The 16132-nt window shown below is 37.7% G+C and overlaps 1 protein-coding gene across 2 annotated transcripts in view; it reads right to left on the reverse strand.

Annotated features, from left to right (window-relative positions):
* LSAMP (limbic system associated membrane protein) overlaps positions 1 to 16132 on the reverse strand; it is a 1158269-nt gene that overhangs the window by 989926 nt on the left and 152211 nt on the right. The gene's annotated exons all lie outside the window — the stretch shown is intronic.

Genomic DNA, 16132 nt, shown 5'->3' on the forward strand with positions numbered 1-16132 from the left:
AACAAAAAAGCTGGCATAGCAATACTAATACCAAACAAAATATACTTGAAAGCAAAGGCTATAACAAGAGACAAAGAAGGGCCCACTAATCCCACTTCTGGGTAATTATCCAAAAAAACCCAAAACGCTACTTTTAGGGGACATGTGCATCATATGTTTATTACAACATTGTTTACAATGGCTATGATGTAGAGGCAGCCTGTGTGTCCATTGATGGATGAATGGATAAAGAGTAGGTGGTACATATACATATATATATGTACCGTAGAAAATTGCTTGGTCATGGATGGATCTTAAGGGTATTATACTTAGTGAAGAATGTCAGACAGCAAAAATAGATGCAATGTGATTTTGCTAATATGTGGAATCTAAAGAACAAAATAAGCAAACAAACAAAACAGGAACTCATATATACAGAGAACATTTTGATGGTTGCCAGACGGGAGGAGGGTTGAGAACGGGTGGAAAAGGGAAAAGGATTAAGTAGTACAAATTGCTTGTTACACAGTAGTAATGGGGATGTAGAGTATAGCATAAAAATATAGCCAATAACATTGTAATAACTATGTATAGTGTCAGAGGAGTATAAGATTTATTGGGGTGACAGATGGGAAGGGTGTTGGGGGACAGAGTGAAAAATATGAAGGCATTAAGAAGTACAGATTGGTAGTTACAAAATAGTCATAGGGATGTAAAGTAAAGCATAGTGAATAGTGTCAATAATAGGGTAATAACTATGTATAGTGCCTGGTGGATACTAGACTAGGCAGCAGGATCACTTCTTAAATTATATAAATGTGTAACCACTATGCTGTACAACAGGACTTAATACAAAATAATATTGAATGTCAACTGTAATTGAAAAATTGAAAGGGGTATGGGGGAAGTGAAGAGGAATAAGAGGTTCATAGTTCCAGGTATAAAACAAATTAGTCATGGGGATGTAATGTACAGCATGGGGAATATAGTCAGTAATATTGTGATAACATGGTACAGTGTCAGATGGTTGCTGGACTTATCATGGTGACCACTCCTTTAGGTCTATAAATATTGAATAACTATTGTGTACACCTTAAACTAATATAATATTGTATGTCAGCTATATTTTAATAACATCTTTAAAGAAACAATATTTGTCACCTAGACTGATTTCTCCCCCTTACATCCAAATATTGTTCTTAAAAATTCCCTATCCTACAAACTTATGTCAGGATTTGGGGATTTCAAAAAGTTTTGAAAGAATGAACAGTAGACAACTTGAGGTTTTTCTTCTCCCTCAAAAAGAAGAGAAGTAGAGAACCAAGTGTTGTTCCCTCCCGTGTTATTTGCACAGGAAAAATTATTTTTCTTGTCTATTTCCTTGATGATTGTGATCATTAATAAAGCACCAATATTAAAGGAATAAGTATATGAGCCAGATACTTTTTTTTATTTTCCTGGTGTGAATTCTTCATAAATTTATATTGTGTATTATGAAAGAGAAAGAGAGAGAGATTTAACAGCTTTATGGAGGTATAGATGATAAATTAAGAAGACTGGGCATATTTAATGCATGCTGATGATTTTGGAGATATGTATACAACCATAAAACCATCACCACAATCAAGGTAATAAAATACCTATCATCTCCAAAAAATTCCTTCTGCCCACCCCCCTTTTATGTTCTTGCTGTTTGATTATTTATTTATCTATTTTTGGCATGATAAGAATATTTAACATAAGTAACTCTTTTTATTTAAGCCACACCTTCTCCATCTTAACTTTTCTGCTTGCCACATTCTTAACAAATGAAGACACAGATTAAATTTTTATTATATAGATTACGCATCTATCTACCCACCTATCAAAATAACAAGTACCAGTTCAATATTTATCTGTTTTAAATAACACTCAATACATTGGGATTTGCTCATAACTAAGAATTTAGATGGTAAACTACTATCCATTTATCCATTCTTACATTCCAAAAACATTTATTCAGTATCTATTATGCGCTAAGCACCATGGTAGGATCTAGGGACCCAAAGATTAAGATGAACCTCTTGTCCTCAGTGTATTTTACTGAAACAGAATTTTATGTGTAGAAACATCTCATTCGAAATAGGAACTCATTTCTTTATCCTGGTCACTCTCTTTTACCAGGGAAGTTATCAAATTGACCACAATCAAGCAAAGCACACTGTACTCTCCATCAAACTGTTCTTCCCATCATCCCTTTATAATCTGCCTTTGATTCTACTGCTCCAGGAACTTTCTCCAACCTTCCATATTCCTTGTTTCTGTCTTTTTCAAAAACTGTAAATTACTTCCATAGATTTTTCACTATAAACAATAGGAGAACTACCTATTTATGGAATTTAATTCTATATCCCTTACCCTACCCTCTCATCACTCAGAGTGGTAATTTCAGTATAAATTGTACAACTTCCCTTCCCCCTTTGCATCTTTGTTTCTTCATTTCTTCAGAGTTCTTTAATATACCTTGCAAAGAAGAACTATAAGATGATATAAGAATAAAATTATAGTGCCAAACATACCATCTACTATCAAATTTCTAGTAAGTTCATAGTAAGGGTTTTCCAGAGGATTTGTTCTGAGTAACATAAGAAAACATATGCCTTAAGCTCTTTGACCATTTTGGCTTTTCAGGTACAGCTTTATAAACTCTCAAGTCTTTAGAACTTTAATCCACGGTTATCAACAATTTTGGTTACTGGATTGATAAGATTCTGCACCATTCTCTGCCTCTGGCCACCACAAGTGGGCATACCTGTGAGACAAGAGAAGAGGGCTGGTGCCCTGGTGTACTGTTGTCTCCTCCCCTTGTGAATTATTGTCATCCATGCAGCTGCCCCTCTTACTCCAGTTCTGATGGAGGCCAGGAGAGAGAGGTAGAAGATTATGTTATTCTTTAGTCATGCTTTAGAAAGGGCAAAGGAAAACAGACAAGTAGGCTGGTTTAAAACCTTCCTACTCCAAATGTGGTTCACTGACAAACCGCCTCTCCATCACCTAAGAGTTTGTTAGAAATTCACAATGTCAAGCTTCACCCAAGAATTACGGAATTAGAATTAGAAGCTACATTGTAACAAAATCCTCAGTGATCCATAGACACACTGAAGTTGAGATAAAGTTGAGAAGCACTGGCCTAGAGAAAGTGTCTGGGTCCATTGACAAAGGACAAAGAAAGGAAATGGCTCACAAATTGAGGTAAAGAAACTATCCCTTGGAGACAAAGAGAGAGAAATGGTGTAGGACAAAGAGAGGAATCGTGTGTGTGTGTGTGTGTGTGTGTGTGTGTGTCTGTTATGAGATGAACACACACACACACACAGACACACACACACACACACATCCTGCCCAAAACTTTTCAGTTCCTCTGGATTTCAGTTGTTAGGAGTTACTCTCAGTTGATTGCCGGGCATATCTGATATCTGTATCCTACCTGAGATGTTCACAGATGTTCACAGGAGAGTAATCCTTAACTTTGTTCCTTAACCCCAAAATTAGGCTTGATAGATGGAGGGAGTGTTCCTGACATTGCCCTCAACGGCCCAGGGCTAGGAAGCTCATTTAAAGTTCTCCTTATAATTATTTGAAGAAGAAATCCAGAAGTGCTCTTTTTCCAGAATTGGCACACCTTTCTTTTGATCATTTGGGCCTTCTTCTATGGCATCAGCAAACATAGAACTGTTGATTTTCAGAGTTAGAAGGAATCATAAAAGACCAATCTGATTTCTCATCCGATGCTGAAATTCCTGACACAATTCAGTTAATCATTGCCCAGCTTATGCTTGGATGAAATAAATGACAAAAACAAACAAACAAACAAAAAAAACAACCTTCAAAATTCATGCTTGTGTGCCATCGAGCACCCAGTGACATTGCAGCTACCTTGCTCATTATTTGAGAATGCAACATTCCACTAACGACATACACCATTCTCTTCATGATGTGGCATGCTTTTTTTATAAACAGTGACGCTTCAGAGTAGTGATGCAGAGAGGGTAAAAGTCCCTTCATAAACAAATCCTTCTGCTTAAGCAAAAGAATATCTAGTACTCCGGAGGGGGGTTACTACTTTGTGAGGGGTGTAAATGTCTAACTATTACATTGCTTTGTACACCTGAAACTGAAAAAAAAAAAAAGAATAGATAGTACTCATAAAAATGGTAATTAGAGCCCAGCATGAGGGAGATGCATTTCTCACACCAATAGCAACAACAACAACAACAATAATAATAATAATAATAATAATAAAATACCCTTCAAGACTTACTCTAGAAAAAATGTTTGTTATCATTATTATGTTGTTGTATTATTGCTAATAATAATGATAAGTTATGTGCTAAGACACTGGGCCTTCGGTATAATTAAGTAAGCATACTTAGAAAGGGCTCCCCTGAAGGCATTTCTTCAATTAATAAAGGAGACTGGCAGATCTCACAACCTACTGCCAGGTACTGATTGATTACCTCACTTTAATAACTGTTTAATTTGCTTTCCTGCACTCATCATGTGGTGCAAACTGTTGGCCTCTGCCACTTGGTGACAAAGCAGATGGCATTTCACCAGGATGAGTGGCACTGCCCATCAGCGCCGCCTCCCTCCTGCCCTCCTCCCGCCCTCAGCCTCTTTCATCACTGCCCTGCCCTCCTCCCGCCTGTAACCCAGACAGATCTGGCCACTCGTTTCTTTGGGAAGCCTTGCGATGACCGTGAGAGAGTACATTGTTCAGATCTCTAAAGCAGCAGCTGCAGGAAGAAAGGAACATGCCTTTGCTGTGCTTAAATAAAATTCATAAGCTCATAGCATGAAATAGCGTGGCCTCATTTTAGACACAGATTTAGGATCGTATAAGGCCAAAATGGCAATGAGGTGATTTAAAAAAAAAAAAAAAATCAAAAGTCCCACAAACAGGGACAGGGCAAATTGTAGTAGAGAGACAGACAGTGACAGGGAATAGGCAGTAGGATAAATATGATGAAAACACGGGAGTGGAAGGGACCATTGATATGCAAATGTTATGGCATCCCATTAGGCATATCAGGGAACTCCAGGACACAGTCACATTTAATGCCTGAGGGTTAGATGCTGGCAGTCACCACCCTACCCTGTTACACGTAACTCCTCTCTCTCACTTCCAGTATGCTGCAAGTTTGGGCTTCTGGCTTAGCCTTCATCTTTCTGCCTCGCAAAATGAAAGAGCTATAACGAATCAAGTGCTGAGAGGCACGTATAGTGGTTGAAACCACGTATTTTAAAATTGCCAAGTGTAGCTGGTGCATTCACACGTCTACATCTTTAGGCACACTATCCTGCCATCTGGGTGGCATGCGCTCACACTCCATGTGAATGATCGAGGATCGTTACAGAGACACCCACATCTCATATGAAGCTTTCTATTCCTAACCAGAGGACATAGACAGTGCCCCTCCCATAGCAATGCTTGTCCACTTCGCACCTGTTGCTGAGCTAATTAAAGCAGACCCTTCAGTCCGTCACACAAGTCCCTCCACACCATTACCTAAACATAGTTTTCTATTCTTCCCCCTACCACTTCTCCACACTGATTCTGTGGCTACATCTTACTGAACTTCATGCTTCCCTCCCCTCTGTGCTTTGTTTTTGTCGTTCCTTCTGTCAGGCATTTCGTTTCTACAGACTGTTCAGTAATCAAACATCCCATGCATTAAAGTTCAACACTAATACCATTTTCTTCTTTAAAATGCTACAGGATATTATCTTTCTCTGTTAAACCCTATGCAATTTATATCATCTGCATAGAGATTTAATTTTTTGAAGAGATTGAAAATTATTTGAGGAGAGATGCTTTTCAATACTCTTGATAAGACTTGATAGGATTTTTTTCCTGTTATTTTTATTTTTATTTTTTTTTCCTCATGTCACTAGTAGCTTGCTTTCACTGCCTCCATGGACACTTTGTAATAGGTTTACATAGGACACATCACAGTAATCTGAAAGGGGGAAATCTTTGTCAGCTTGGACTCTAAAGAGGAAGTAACTTCCAATGAAAAGAGTTTGAAATTCCTTTGTCTTTCCCAGGGAGTACAGAGAATGCTGACTTCATCAAAGGGAAATAAGCCAGCAAAGAGAAGACAGATGCAGGGCGTTAAAGAGTATGGAGAGGTGTGCCACTCAATCGTTTCTATAACTACTAAGCAGACAATATTGGAGGAAAGTAAGGCCTAAAGAAGAGTTTTCTCAGTATAGATTTGGGATAAAAAGATAGAAGTGTAAGTAGATACTTCTGCACCACAGCTCAATACCAAGCTAATATTGATGATCTAAATGAGATACATTAAAAGGGAATGTTTGTGGAATTGAAGAAGAGTAAATACTTCAAGAAGATGCTGTTACTAAAACGCAGCTTGTCATTAGAGTGTCTGTCTGCTGGGTGTCTAACATTGATATCGGCACCAAGCAAGCGCATTTTACAGGTGGGGAACTCTTTAGGAGGAAGGGAGAAAAGAAATAAGAAATAACAGTCTGAGAACTCTGCAAAAAACTGACCAACCAACAAGCAAGCAAACAAACAAAAATCAAAAAAACAAAAAATCGAAACATATGAAGACTATACAGAAGACTGCAGAAAAAGTGCTCCTTTTTGCAGTTGACAGAAAACCCTGTTCTCATTGCCATCATCATCCCAGTGTATTTTTTTTTGCTAGAACTAATGCAATGGCCTACGGAAAGCTTGATGGCCTTGTTCCCTATGAGCACATGCTCCACACAGCCAGAGTAATTTTTCTGAATGAAAAACCATTTCATATCCTCACCATCCCCGCCTACACCCCACCCCTCCCTCACACACACCACTTATCCATCCACTCCCTGAGTACTTATTTTCAGCCTTCACTAGGCACTAAGAGTATAAAATTAAGCAGGACAAGCTGGATCTCTGCACTCAAGGAGAAAGTTATCCTGCATTTAAATCCAAATTCCTTGATGTGGCATGCCAGGCTCGTACTTTCTAGAAGTTGCTTATCTCCCCAAGTTGTTGCACCACTTCCCTTTGGCTTCTGCACTCCGTTCTTACATTCACACTTACTTTCATTTCTCTGTTAGCATTCTCCATACTCTCTTTGGACATCCGTCTTTTTCAGAGGATTTTTTTTTTGTATTGTGATACCTTCCCCACATCCTCCCTGACACTCCTCTAACTAACTGCTACTATTCTCCAGCACACGTGTCCTTTATCACCCTGTTTTCTCTATGCGAGTCTGCTGCCTCCACTAGACTCATAGCTCCCTGAGAGAACCCCGCTGTTCTTCATTGGTAGATAACTCCAGTACTCAGTGTAGTACTTGATTTATGTTGGTGTTCAATTATCATCAGTTAGGTGAACTAATTGCAGTTTGACCTTGTGCTGATGGTTTCTACTAGACTGAGAGGAATAGATTCCAAATTGTGCCTGAGAGCAGGGACTCTGGCCGATGACGAGCTCCACCTTGGTGAATACCAGGCACTCAATAAATATTTATTGAATGAATAAATGAAAGGATACATTCAACCAAAAAGAAATAAAAAAATACAGTATTAAAACTATGTCCACACAAACACAAATTTGATCAGAAATAAAACTGGACATTAGGCATCCTTTTGTCCAAGTAGAAATCTGGAACATTCTCACAAGTGATTATTTATCTAAAGAAAATATATTATGAATTTTCTAATCCTTTTAGTATAATCCAATTTCCTTTTCCTCATAGGGCACAGTAAATGCACTGGAGTTGAAATTGTAAGACCCTTTTTCACATTTATATCTGAATTATGAAATGCCACATCCACCAGCCTCTACCAGAAGCAAGGCAACATGAATATTAATGTTCGGAAGGGCCTGCAGTATGGCACTGGGATGATTTAAAGAGGAGAATAATCAGGGACTGCAACTTAGTAAATAAATCCAAGGTCCAATTTGTTTAGTCTTTCACCCACATTTTAAAAGGGAAATTAATATTCTTTTTAAAAAGCAAATCAATACAGACTCTGAACTGCTGACTTGGTAAGTTTAAAATGGAAATGTTTCTCTTGTCACCAGTAGCCTTTTAGCTAATCTCCCTTTTTTCTAGCTCTCCCTATTTCATTTCAATATACAGAGCTGCAAGGATACCCTCAAAATATCACTCGTAAAGTGTTTATTAAGTTTTTGCTACCATACACTGGGTATCACCTGACTAGTGTGGGGACTCAAAGCATAGAAGGAACTGTCTTTGTCTTCAAGGGGTTTATAATTCAGATGGGGATAGGAGGTTCTCTTATATCAGTTGTCCAAAGAATAATAATAACAAATGAGTTCTAAGATACTGTGATAGAAATTATTTTGAATATGTAACTTTTACCCTTGCAAATCTTCATAATTCTCCCATGATCCCTCCCACAACTAGTGTAGAGGCACTAGACATTTTACAGACGTATGTGTAGGTATACGAGTGTGTATCATCTCATTTAATGCTCACAATCACGCTGAGAAGTTTATAATAATATGACCATTTTACAGATGAAAGAACTGAGATGCAGTTAAATGACTGTCGCAAGATCCCACATCTGGGAAGCAGCAAAATTGGTATTTAGAATTCAGTTTTGCCTAATTATAAACTCCTATTTTCCTCCCATGCTCTCTCTCTCTCTCTCCATCAGTCATCATCCACTTATTTTGGCATCACTCTATCACTTCTCACTGTCCCCTACCATCTCAGTTCTACTGAGACCACGTTGATCTACTTTGGCATCTCTAAACAAATTATGCTGAACCATATTTTCATGTCATGGCTTGCCCAACCATCACTATGTAAAACTTAGAATGCATCAGCACTGCATTTAGATTCAAAGTGTAGTATCTGAAAGCAAACAGTCTCATATTCAAATTCTGACTTCACCCCATTAGAGGTGCATGACCTTGGGCAAGTTACCTTACTTATTTGTGTTTCCTTATCTGTAAAATGGAAACATCGTAATAGTGTCCCCAAATTTCATTAACTATCTTTACCATATTTTTCTTTTGTGATTTAGGAATGGCCATCTAGATGTATGGGTCCTAGACAGTTATTGGATTGAAGACTCAAAAAAAAAAAATGTTTGAGGACAGAACTTTTAAATGTCAAATTGCCTTGCCCAACAGAAGTTAAAACAATGATAATAATTTAATGGTAGAAATAGAATGAAATTTATACAATCCTCTCATTTTACATGTGGAGAAATTGAAATGCCCCAAAGTAAAATAATTTGCCCAAGTTCACACATATAATGGGTGAGCTGTTCTAAAAGCAGTTTCTGACAACGCTAACCCATTTAGTCTATGAATGTTCTTCCACACTTTAATCACAAAAAGCAAGCTCTAAACAACTCTGGCCCAGTCATTTGCTCCATTTTTAGCCATCTTTCCATTGGCAAAAATGTTTGTCCCCTGTAAAGAAAGCCCAACTGAGCTTTCTTTGCTGGGTCTTAAGATTTATTCCAGTTTTAAATTATTCAAAGGTCACATGTAGAAATGCAGGTTTTTTTGTTTTTTTTTTCCATATAAAATACATGTTTTAACAATGGGTGAAAAATTTAGTTCAACTCTTTTCAATAAATATGGTTCTGGCACCTTATGCTAGATGCTGGGGATAATGAGGAAAAACAAACAGCATGGTCATCCCTGCTGTCTTAAGCTAGTTCATCAGTTTTCACATACATCTCATCATGGAAATTCTTTTCTTTAATTAGGTTAGGTTAATGAGACCAAAACAAACATTTACTGCTCGAATATCAATATGTCATTCTGTCTAATTTAGGGAGAAATAAAGAATAAGACTTTAGCAATTGAAGTGTTCCATGTTTCTAGGAGCTACTTTTGACACATTATTTATTTCATAAATTTAAGCCTTCCCCTGCCTCATCATTTTCCTTCTCAGATAAAATCCTTGCATTGATTATTAACCAAGGTTGTAAAACTATGTGTCAGCTTCTATATATATAGGAAACACACACACTCGGACAAGACAAACACATATGCACTTTATAAAGTAGATTATTTATATCTTACAATATGTTTTACATAATGAGATATTGTAATATTAGTAGAACTTAGTAGAACTTAGGGTCTAACACTAGGTCTTTAATATTCATTAGTGTTGATACCATAATATTATAATATTATAGTAGTATAATATTTATAATACTATAAGTGTCACCATCACAATTTTCTTTTAGTCTTTAACAATCCCTTGCTAAGGAATTTATATATGCTATCTCATGCTATCCTTACACATGAATAAGAATTAACATTCCCATTTTACAGATGAGGTAATTGAGACTTAGGCTATATAAACTTGACCAGTTATACATGGTAGAACATGGTAGAACTAAAATTTGACCCTAGGTCTACCTGACCAGGTTTTGTACATCTTTCTAGTCCTGAGGAGCTTCTTTTGCACAAAGCAGGTGTTCAAAAAGTCACTTAACCACTGGATACCAAAACAGTAGAAAAGTAAGAAAAATGCTACACTATGAAACGAACTCCTAGAAAACCTTAAATCACACTTTGAAAGAGTTCTTAAAACAGAATCCCTTGCAAATAACCCTGTATAGAGTTAGAAAGACCCTGAAGCAGCGTTGCAAAAACTGCACCTAGTGTGTAGCAATAAATTCTAAAGGGGTTTTGAATGCATTTTTATTGTTACAGAAAAGGAAATATAAATTTTAGTCATAATTCATCTAATAATGTAATCCAAGTGTTGACTCTACTGAGATTTTAGGGGGAAAAGAACAATTAAAGTGTCACAGGTGTCCCCGTAGAAAACTCCAGGTTTTGACCAAAATGAAATGCCATTATTTAAAACAGGGAACTGGGATACCAAATGCTATTGACTCCACATACACATCTCTCAAGCCAGTTCACGGTTTCCGAAGACATCTGGCTTGACAACTTTAGTACTGCCATCATCACACACACACACACACACACACACACACACACACACACACACGCGCGCACTCACACACACACTACACAGCATTTTGATAAGGGCATTTTCAGAGCTATGCAAAGGAATCCACCGTGTGTCCTATACTTTTGCTTCCCAAAGTGTGATCCCCAGACGAGAAGTATCACCATCACCTGGGAGCATATTAAAAATGCAGATATGCAGGCCCTCCCCTAAATTCAGTGAATCAGAATCTGCATTTTAACTTGCTTCCCCTGTAATTCACATAGACAGTGACATTTGGGAAGCAACAGTCTATAGGGGTCTATTTGGCAAGTTTATTCCTACAAGTACTAAAGCAGAGAGTGATGAGCTACTAACAGGAACATCTACAATCATTTCAACCTCTTGTTGATGTGGCTGATCCTCTGCAGTCCAGTTGAAAGGGGGACTGAACTAGGACCTTGCAGCCTTATTTCACGCACCAGGGCAATGGAAGGGCCAAGCTAAGCTTTGGTAATCATTGATGGTGGGTTCACTTGCGATGCTCAAGTCCTCCATTTGGCATCATTAAAATGTGTCCACTGCATTCTTAACGATGTTCACCTTTTCTACGAAGGCGTTTCTAATTCACCCTCTCATTCTAAAGACATCCTGCTGTGTGTGCCTGTAAACACTAACATATTCAGGTTATAGCGCTACAGTATGTTTACATAGTTTCTATGCCTTTGGGTATATCTCAATATGACTAGAACCATTCAGAGTCAGGGACATTGTAATCAACCCTCATTCAACCCCAAAAGGGAACAGAGGGGCCCTGAAGAAAAATAAGTATTGAAAGGGAATTTAGAACCAAGTGCAGTTTGACCTTCATTTCTTAATTTTTTTTCCTGAAGAAAACGATCCTTAGATGTCCCCTAATTACATGAGGATCCCCGATCTTTGTTCCTGATGAAAAACCAAACTGTAAAGTAGAGTCATGTTTCAAAATGGAAAAAGAAGCATGAAGTAGGTCTGCTCCCCTGAGCTAGAGCTGGTCGAGCAGATCTGAGGTCCTTCCTCATATCAGGGCGTTGGCCTGGTTTGTGGACACAACCACAGCTGTGTAAACCTTGGAGAGGGGAAGGGGTGCTAAGAACTGTGTGTCTGCCTCCGTGGCTTTCATTTCACTTAGGTGAATTTCACTTTGCAATAATCCTGAGGGTAGGGCTAGGGGATTCAAAGGGGAATTCACTCAGAACCACAGCCTTCCTCCTCATTTTTAGGTCACAACTGAAATTGCGTTTTCCTGTGAAATTTGCTTCAGGCTCCGCAGATGGTTCCCAAACATCACAAGCACCAGTTTTCCTTCTGTACATTGAAGTAGTCATAATAAAGTATAAAACTGCAAGGGAACTCATATCCGGTTGAAATCGGCCCTCCACCCCTCTGCTCTTCCTCTCATTTTTTTTTTTTCCTATTTATATCATTTGGCGTTGCAACACGCATCTTGCTGCACTCAGCCCGCCAATCACACGTTATAAGCGGTGAGTGTGGCGGGAAGAGAAGAGGGAAATATTTCGTGTTACACTTAATGGGCTCAGGTCATGTGTTTTCTCTTTCTTAAAAAAAAAAAAAAAAAGGCCCTTAAAATTTGGGGCGAAAAGGTAAGCAAATTGGACAGTGGGTTGATTTATTCTGATGCTATCCCTAAAATTTGGGTTGAAAAGGTTAGCAAATTGGATAGTGGGTTGATTTATTCTGATGTTATCCCTAATAATTCTCATGTTTAAATAATCCTGCAGCTGCACTTCCAACGTTTCTGGACATCAGTATTTATATTCCAGCTCTTATCAGTAGCTAGGAGAGACAGCATTTCATAATTCAGATGTAAAAATTAAAAGCCAAGTGCTAAGGGGGTGGGGTACACAATAGCAGAATAGATTCATCCAAGTGTTGACTGAAAGCCCTTCAGAAAGCCAGCCTTTCTCAGCACTCCCTTAGCAAGGAAATGCAACGTTAACTGGTAAATAGTGGTGGCTCAGAAATCCACTCTCCCTTCTTAGTTGAGAAAAACAAACCAACCAACCAACTATACAGGGTATAGATTGGTTCCAAAAGTATTTTCACATTGAGGATCTTTAATCAGATTCTCAGTTGGTACACAGGGAGAAAGGGCTCCGGCAAAGCCTAACTAAGACAATGCTTGACCAACAGATGTGTGAGAGCCAACGCTGCTCCAGTTAACAGAGTTCACAGCATCAAGTGTCTGAACAATCTGCCACTCATCCCTATCAGTGGAGAACTCCATGCAGAAAGGTCCCGTGATCCCATTCAATCATTAGTCGTCTGTGCCAGGACCTTATTTCTCTTTTTATCAAAAAAACTGTCCTTTAATATTTTTATTTCATAGGAAACCTAGATTCTCAATTCTCTGCAAAGACTGGCTCATCATTATTCTCTTCATATTATTCTTTTCTTCCTACAAAAACAAGTAGGTCCCCAAATGTGAAAGATGCAGGATATTGGGTAGAGTTTAAGAATGATCTTAACTAATTATAAAATAAATAAATGCTTATTAAAATAAAATAATTAAAACAGGCACTACACCATATACTCAACACTTATAAGTCCATCTACTCAAAGAAGGAAAACCATCCTTGCTTTATCACCATGTTTTACTGGAGCTGTCTCCTGCCAGCTCTCTGATTTTAGAGTTGAAACAAACAAAATGGAAAGAATACAAATGGCCAATAGACATATGAAAAGATGCTCAACATCAATAATCAAAAGAGAAATACAAATAAAAACCACAGTAAGATATCACCTCGTACAAGTTAGAATATCTATCATCAACAAGACAAATAATAACAAGTGTTAGAGAGGTTATGGAGAAAAACGAACCCTCATACACTGTTGGTGGGAATGCACATTGGTACAGCTATTATGGAAGGCAGTGTAGAGATTCCCCAAAAAATTAAAAATAGAATTACCATGTGATCCAGCAATCACACTCCTGGTTATATACCAAAAAATCTGAAAACATTTATCCTTTAAGATATACAAGTATGTGCTCCAATGTTCATTGCAGCTTTGTTTATGGTGGTCAAGACATGGAAACAACCAAATTGTCCTTCGATAGACGATTGGATAAAGAAGATGTGGTATATAGACACAATGGAATACTACCCTGCCATAAGAAAAGACGAAATAGTGCCATTTGCAACAACATGGATGGATCTTGAAATTATTATGCTAAGTGAAATAAGTCAGACAGGAAAAGTTGAGAACCATATGACTTCACATATATGTGGGATATAAAACTGAAAACAACAAAGGAACGAGACAAACAAATAAAAAAGCAAAATCTCATGGATACAGACAACAGTTTAGTGATTACCACAGAGTAAGTGGGGAGAGGGGATGGTAGAAGATGGAAAAGGGGGTCAAACATATGGTGATGGAAGGAGAACTGACTCTGGGTGGTGAACACACAATGTGATATATAGATGATGTATTATAGAATTGTACACCTGAAACCTGTGTGATTTTACTAACCATTGTTACCCCAATAAATTTTAATTAAAAAATAAGAAACATAAAAAAGGTTGTTGTTTTCTATCAACTCTCATCTCTTTTCCAGTGCTTTTTGTTTGTTTGTTTGTTGTTCTATTGTTTGTTTTGTTTTGTTTTTATATCTGTCTACCTCTGGTAAAGAAGAGAGAGTGGCCCTCTTGCCAATTCTGGCCAAGGTCCTGTTTTCTTGGCCACTCTTTTCATGATTTAAGATGGTGTACTTCAAAAGTACAACTACTTGTTGTAGAAACTCTGAGCCAATGTTTACATCCAAATAATTAATTAGGTTGGTGCAAAAGTAATTTGTTTAAAAAATTAAAAATAATTGCAAAAACCGCAATTACTTTTGCACCAACCTAACATTAGAGAACAGACTGAGGAATTTCATAGTTATTTATAAACATTAATTTTAAGTGTGACCTCTTTTTCTTAAAACAATATGCCATTACTGGTGTTTTCACAATGTTTTTTCCCCTTCCCCGTGGATCCTAAAAATAGGTAAGTGCCTCTCTTGCAATTCACTGTATTTCAGTAATTTCTATCCTAAGCATAGCTAAAGTAATTTTTCTAAAGAACAAAAGTATGCATTGTTTCTTAAAAGAGTTATTTTTCTTTTGATTTCTGTTTTCTTTTCTTCTTTAAAACATGTTAAAAATGTGTTTTTATTTCTAATGACTTCAGGGCCTTAAGCAACATGTTTGTTAGGCCCTAACAGGGACATGGTACAGACTAATTTTTAAATGTTGCAAGAATTTCAAAGTCTAAAAAATAGAAAGTTAAGAAAATAAAAAAGAGAAAAATACACTGTCCATTCACCTGTTTTTGATCTGTATGAAGAATATCATTACATTTTAGTTGCTTTTTTAGCTTGGCCAGTATTTTATTTCAAGGAATGCTTTCTAACTTATCTTTTCAGCCTGCCATGAACGAGCAGTCAGGGACCCAGAAAGCGTACAATAGCTACAGGCAGTGTTTGTGCGAACCAAAGCCAGGCAAGGAGGCCAGTTCGGTGAAGCACTGCAAATATTTGTGTGGTTCAAAGGGGAAAGGAGATGTCCCCGGTTAGGAGGAAGTCTATAAAACAAGATGGACGAGAGATTTTACAAAGCTTAGCAAAATAAAATGGAGGATGAGTAGGGAAAAAGGGAGGCAAAAAGGGTTTGAGTTCAAATGTGGATTTAGATTTTATGGGAGGACAGCTCATTACGCCTCCAGAGATGAAGCCCTTTATTCTTTTTGCAAAGACAATAAAAACTCCAGATGTCAAAGACCCTGAAAGATACTCCTGCCCTATCTCTGCAACTCTGATTCTGGCCTCCTCCCACCACTCACGCTTCCCTATCTGATGCAGTTTCACAGCCCTTGGGGAAAACAACAGATTGCTCACCATCACCCACGGAGATCGAGATCGGTATGCAAAAGCAGAGGACAGAAACCTTGGTGACTCTTACAGAGATGGAAAGGAGGAAGAAGTAAGAAGGCCATGCTCACTGGGATTATCTTGTACACTTGTAGTTTCTCTTTCCTTTGTTCGATGGCTTTGTGCGTGTGATACTTTTAAATAATGTGAAAGGCACTTCCCATTATTTGATTAGCTTGGTAAACTTTGCCGCAATTTCAGGGTATTAAATATCAGTATGGAATCCGAA

This window comes from Rhinolophus hipposideros, assembly GCF_964194185.1.
Source record: "Rhinolophus hipposideros genome assembly, chromosome: 2".
Lineage (NCBI taxonomy): Eukaryota > Metazoa > Chordata > Mammalia > Chiroptera > Rhinolophidae > Rhinolophus > Rhinolophus hipposideros.